General features: G+C 34.4%; 1 long non-coding RNA gene across 8 annotated transcripts; it reads left to right on the top strand.

Annotated features, from left to right (window-relative positions):
* LOC136218996 (uncharacterized) lies at positions 1-4,289 on the top strand. Of its 8 annotated transcripts, XR_010683998.1 has the most exons (5): positions 212-350; positions 448-526; positions 612-807; positions 3,331-3,650; positions 4,111-4,289. It is a non-coding gene; the product is annotated as an uncharacterized lncRNA (long non-coding RNA). The 8 variants fall into 8 exon arrangements; XR_010683995.1 differs by lacking the exons at positions 3,331-3,650; positions 4,111-4,289 and adding an exon at positions 1-181 and having other exon boundaries at positions 269-350; positions 612-979; XR_010683997.1 differs by lacking the exon at positions 3,331-3,650.
* The last annotated feature ends 2,063 nt before the right edge of the window (positions 4,290-6,352 follow it).

The raw sequence follows: 6,352 nt of genomic DNA, 5'->3' as shown, positions 1-6,352 counted from the left end.
TGTCATTTCAGTTTGCCTTCCTATTCATCCTTACTGACTTTGGCATCGGAGCTTCTCCCGTCGAACCCAACGACGCCTCCACAGGAACGGAAGTTGATCGGAATTTCTGTGCTTGTCATCAAAGTATAAAAGCCACTCTGAAAAACCTAATTATTTTTCTCATCTTCTCCTTCGATCTCAGGTCTGATTATTGATAACTCCTCACTTTCCCTCTTCACGCTCTCTCATTCTCTCTCTTATTGTTTCGTAATCTATTATTTTCTCTCAGGGTTTTAGGATGGCACCAATGCACCACCGGTCAGTCCCGATGGATGCAGCCACGACAGCAGCAATATGAGCCTCGTGAACAAGTTAAGTTCCTTATGCTTGCTATTAATTTTGAAGTTGTATCTTACCAATTTTTACACTTCTATTTTCTTCCTTTAGTTGATTTTTCTTTCTTACCAGTTTCAACCATTGGTCTTGTGGCCTCCCAGACCCTAAGATGGATACTCTTGCTGGTGTGGCGATCAAGTACGGGGTTGAGGTAATTTAATTTTCTAGTTTATTTACTTTTATGATTCGGGTGATTTTTTAACTTTTAGGGTTCTTGTTTGAACTTGGTTTTGAAGGGTAAATTTTTGTTAGTACGAAAAGGACGCGACACTAAATCGGTCTTCTAATGAAGACCAACTTAAGAAGGTTTTGAACTTTTGAAGACTGAAATCTGCGGGTCCAGTTCTAGGTTTAAGATCAGAAATCAGAAGCTGGGTTGTAGTTGACCTTGTACTATCACAAATAACTTTGTACTTCGACCGCATAGTGCAGGTAATTCCGTTGAAGCTTTTGCATATTCCATTTGCTATATGATGACTTCTATGAGTCTTTAATATCTTATTAGATTCTGTATGAGTATGAGTTTGATTTAGGAGTGTGTATGGACAATGAGAAGTTTAGATTGTTTGTATGTATTCAACTGTAGCCCACTTGATTATTTGCATTCAAAAGCTTTATCCTTTCACATTTTTAACCTCTTTTTAAATAATAAATTGATTTAACTAATAAATGTTTCACTGTGCTTTTTACTAGTTGAGGCTTGCCTGAATTATCATTATCTAAATAGGGTAAAGCTAATAGAGGAAAGATATGAGATAAAAGAAGCCAATGTGACAAAAACCATTGGTGCAGTTGTAGGTAGAACTGCTAGCTGATTTCAAGTAGTAGTAATTATGTTGTTTTGAGGGACAGTTCAACCATATAATAATGTGAAGTGCATATGACTTGATCAATTCATGTTTTTTTAATGAGATGAAACTTCTTATGAGCGAGAAAGAATGACTACTTAATGCACACATTAAAAGTAAAACAACACTGGAACTGGACCCGAAAGTAATGCTTGTCAATTGAACTGGATAGTACTTGAAGCCCTTTAAGCTCAACTGCTCAAGCCTTGAGAAGCCAAGAGAACTGGACTAAGACATTGGTCTTAAGGTCTTTGAAGCTGAAGCCTAGAAGAGGCAGAAAACTTCTTTCCTGCGGAAAAATAATTGACAACCTTTGGTTATAATATATCATATGATCCTTACTTTTGATCTAAATGCTCTATAATTAATACCATAATAGTGAGGTATAATTATCTCTGTTTTTACAGTTTCTGATGTTGAATACATGTTATTATTGTTAACATTTTGTGTAATTCAAATTAGTTTCTTTACCTCTAATGTGCTAAAAAGGCATTTTTTTGACTAAAGTCAAGGCAATGGTGGACAATTGTGGAAAAAAGCAATTCAATTGTGGAAAAAAGCAATTGTGGAAACAGTTGAACAATATAAACTCTTTAGGTTTTCTTAATGTGTTTTGTTTTTTTCCATCCTAGTGGAAAAGCAATACCACTGGTAGCAGGCAGGCTTTGTGGGTCAGATGGAGGCAAGGGAAGCATCTGGTCTTTTTAGGTGGTGTTGTAGTTTGCTTTCTTAATTATATGTCTTACTATAATATAATTCATATGAGGCTGCAGATGAGGTGTGCCAATGCCCCCAAAATGCTTATTATTCGCCAAAATAAGATTATTTTTAAACCAGGATATATGGTCAATCTGGATAGTTTTGTGAATTTGACAATGGATATGTTTTGATAGATTCATTAAGTGTCTGGTGCCTTTTGCTGCATAATGAAACATTTTGCTTATCTATTTACATGTTCCCTTTTGTCCAATGGTTGGCTCAGAAGTATACTCATCAGAGGTGATCAAGTCCAAACCAAAATGGGGAGGAGACGATGATGCATTTGTTTTATAATAAGAGATTACCGCTAATCTGACTTTGATTGTCTTTAGACATTCTATAGCTTGTATAAGATGTTATTTAATTAGCTAAATTTATGTGCGCTTTTATCCAGGACCTTAACTTGTCAACTGAGAGGTTGATTGCCAATAAAGCCTTCATAAATAAACTATGGAATGCTATGTATCTTCTTGGAAAAGTGTGCTTGCCTATCAGGTTCATCACTATTTTGATAGTGATAATTCAGGTAGCAGTTGGAACATGGAATGTCTAAAGCAAAAGAAAAGAAGCAATGATGTAATATTTACACACAATGATTATCCAGTACCAGTAGCTAATACTAGACCTGGCAATTATCGTATTCGAGTCGTGTTCGTGTCGTGTCATTTCGGGTTCGTGTCAGAAAGAGTAAACCCAAACCCAACCCAAAAACTTTCGTGTTAAAGTCGTGTTAACCTATTCGGGTTAGTGTCGATTCCGTGTCGTGTTTTCGGGTTACATGTAATTTTGTTATGCATATATATTAATAACAACTCTTAAAAATATAAGAAGATATGGTACTGTTTTTAAACATTTTATATCATTTTAGATTAGTATGTTAACAATAATTATCGAAAAGTTCGATAATATCATGTTAGAGGGTCATATAATGTGTTTATAACAATTTAGGAAATTCAAATCAATATTTGCAATTAATAATTATAATTTTATTATCTTTATTAATAAAGTGACATAAAAAAACACAAGAGAATATAACAATAATTTTCAATATCCGTATCATTTTGTGTCGTTTTCGGGTTCACATATCAACACTAACACAACCCAAAAATTAGCGTGTCAGTTTCGTGTCAACCCAAAAATGACCCATTACCTATTAAGCTCAACACTAACACTAAAAATCCGTGTCGTGTTCGTGTCGTGTAATCGGGTCGTGTGTCATTTTGCCACCTCTAGCTAATACTCCATCTCACCTCAATCACCAGTAGTCGATACTCCTTTCATTCAATTGTTTATTCTAATGTTGACAATTTGTTATCCTAATAATGCTCTTTCAAATATATACTCGCAGATGCAGAATCCCAACTGTTTGGTCATGGTGGACAATTGTTATGGAGAATTGTTTAAATAATTAAACCTTCAATGGTGGTGTGTTTAATAACCTATATTACTTCATAAATGGAGTAACATGCATTTTTACTAAAGACCGAGCAAGGTGCAGATCTGATTACAGGGAGTTTTATAAAAATTCCCAGTGGAACCATCGCACCCTATGGTGGATATGTTGCAGGAAGAAAAAAATGGGTAGAAGCAGTAACAGCTCGTCTTTGGCTTGGGATAGATTGGTGTATTGTGAACTGGTGGAGGACTTGAAAACAATAAAACTGTGTGGTCAGCTTTCATTTGCCCTACATTGTAAAGTTTTAGTTGTAGATCGAATGCCAAATTCTAGCAATTCTCCTCAACAGCTTCAATTGATTGGCATACTGATAATTTATAGGGATGGCATGCTAAGATGTTTCACAAAATACCTTCTACCGACCTTGTTTTGCTCTAGGTTATGATATTATTTTTATTTTAATTTTTATGTTTGGAGATGTTAAAATTTTATCCTTTAACATTGAAATGTATTCTCTCTCTTTCTCTGTTGTATATGCTTTTGGTACGTATCAATTTCAGCTTTTACTTTGAGTAAATTCATTTCTATACTATTACCTGAAACATGACAACTGCTTTGCTGTTTAATTCATTGAATACTTCAACATTTAAAGTTTGCTGGCCATATTTTAAGCATCTACTTTTATTACTTTGAAGATCAACACTCAATTAACTTGTGTATTTTATGTTGCAGGGAGCAAAGGGGTGGAAGAAAACCTGCAAAGAATGAGCATAACAAGTCATGAAATTCAAGGTTTAAGTGTTTAGGCTTCTTATATTGTTAAGTGTTAACTTAGTGATGAGAAACCTTTGGTTAGGATTGTGATCTTCACATATGTACAAGTTTATTGTTATATAAAGGTTATTTGCACATTATTTGCAATCTACTTTGGTTATATATATATATGGGTTCATAGAAGAGGTAAAAACAAAAAAAAACAATGACAAAATTCTTATAAGAAAATGTCATCTTACTTTCTATCTAACGGCACAGAACTGGTAACCAATTGTCATACTAATTATGTTCCAACAATAGAATTTAATACAAATCATGTCATGTGAATTACGTTACAACGACAGTCAGAAAAATAAAAACGGCATACCCTTAACATAACAACTTCATTTTAACTTCATATTTTGACATATTATTTAAACATGGTGTCATGAGAACATAAATACGGTGACAGTTATTATTAAATGATTTGTCATATAATTCGTGGTTGAATGACAGGTAGCAATTTGGTCATTATCGTGTGACATTATTTCAGATGACAGATTCGAACAGTTGTCTGAAGCATCAATAGACGGCAGCGAACCTCATGACAGTTTTATTTCTTGCGGGATAATGGTTTTTAATCGTCATCTAAAAGGTTTTTGGTGTAGTGCTTCATGTGCTAATGCAAAACCAGTGATATATGATTTAGGCACATCCTCCAAAGTAGATGAAAAGCAAGAGGATGCACTTGTTACTGGCAACAAAAGGAGGAGGAACCACTCAATGTGTCTTCCAAGAAAGTTGAAGACAAAGGATTTTTCCAAAAGGAGCCCAATAGCTTCTTGTAAGACATTATCACCAAAGAATGAGGTGGAGTGTAAACAATAAGCAATGACTGAGATGCTGCCATTGAGGAGGAAAGTCAAGCGTGAACAATCAGTATTAACTGAAACATTGCCACCAAAGCCTAAGTCAATAGGTTTATATAAAGTATTATCACCCAATGAGATGGTGAAGCATAGACAACCAGAGATGTCCAAGGTGCAACAACAACAAAGGAAAGTGGAGCACATGGGGAACATGGTTAAAAGCGGAACTATTCTATCTAGAATATGTAAGCAAAACGCTTTCAACCAACAAAAATTCACTAAGAGGGAAACCATCAAAGTGATGGCGACGCTGGAAGCTCTAGTCAAGAGCTTGAGCGAATTGGCTAAGCTGGTGAAGGCTTGTAAATATTAGCTAGAGGGTCACAGATAACCAACAAAGAGTTATTATAAACAACTGTCAAGGCGATGCAGGCCGAGGCAGACCAACAAGGAGCAGTTCTGCAATCCTAACTTGGTGGGAAAATTCAATCTTGCCATAAGAAACAAAGAGAATCATAAACATGTCGTGTTTGCTAAGGGAATGCAATATAATAAGATTGGACAAACGAGAGCTTGGCTAAGGACACTAAGAAGAAAAAGAAAACCAACTCCTAAATACGTGAATGCAACATTGATCGAAGAAGTTGTAAAGGAGCCTACGACATACGAAGAAGAATCTTAAGCAAGGAATGGAGAAAGATTATGAAAGCAATTTTTAGAGAAGCAACTTGGAATGGCTAGCAAGTACAAAAACTTATAACATCACCGACTTTACTTTCCCAACATTAATTCCAGAAATTTCTATAGTATTTTTATAATTAAAATTAATATCTAAAACTTACAAGGGATTTTAACAACTAACATAATCTTCTGGTTGTGGTTCATCAAAATCAAGTATAAATACATGTAATGGAAGTGTGATAAGTGAGTGAAAATAAATATAAAGAGAATGAAAATAAAAGTTGTGTAGTGTGGTGAGCGGAGAGATGTGTCCAACAAATAAAAAGTGAGGAAGAGAGAAATTAGATAGTTAAAATTTATATTACTCTATTATGTATAAATTTTAATTTAATCATTGCTAAATATTATATTATTAATTTCATCCTCCACATTCAACATATAGAAGTTTTTTTTTTCTTAATGCATCATAGTCTTTTGAATTTGGTTTAACAACTGGATTGATAGTTTAAACTTGCACACAGTCTCGTTAGCTCTCTAGATTTTCTTATTAACTATATGAATTTGTTTAAATTGACATATTAACCTCTTAAACTTACTTATAGCGATTTATTGGCCTGTTTATTCTGAGCCTCTTTAGTGAGATTCTTCCCCTTCATTCTATAGTGCTTATA

The sequence above is a fragment of the Euphorbia lathyris genome, chromosome 2 (genome assembly GCF_963576675.1).
Source record: "Euphorbia lathyris chromosome 2, ddEupLath1.1, whole genome shotgun sequence".
In the NCBI taxonomy this organism is placed as follows: Eukaryota; Viridiplantae; Streptophyta; class Magnoliopsida; order Malpighiales; family Euphorbiaceae; genus Euphorbia; species Euphorbia lathyris.
The sequence above is the reverse complement of the archived record's forward strand: the minus strand, read 5'-3'. Positions and strand labels throughout refer to the sequence as shown.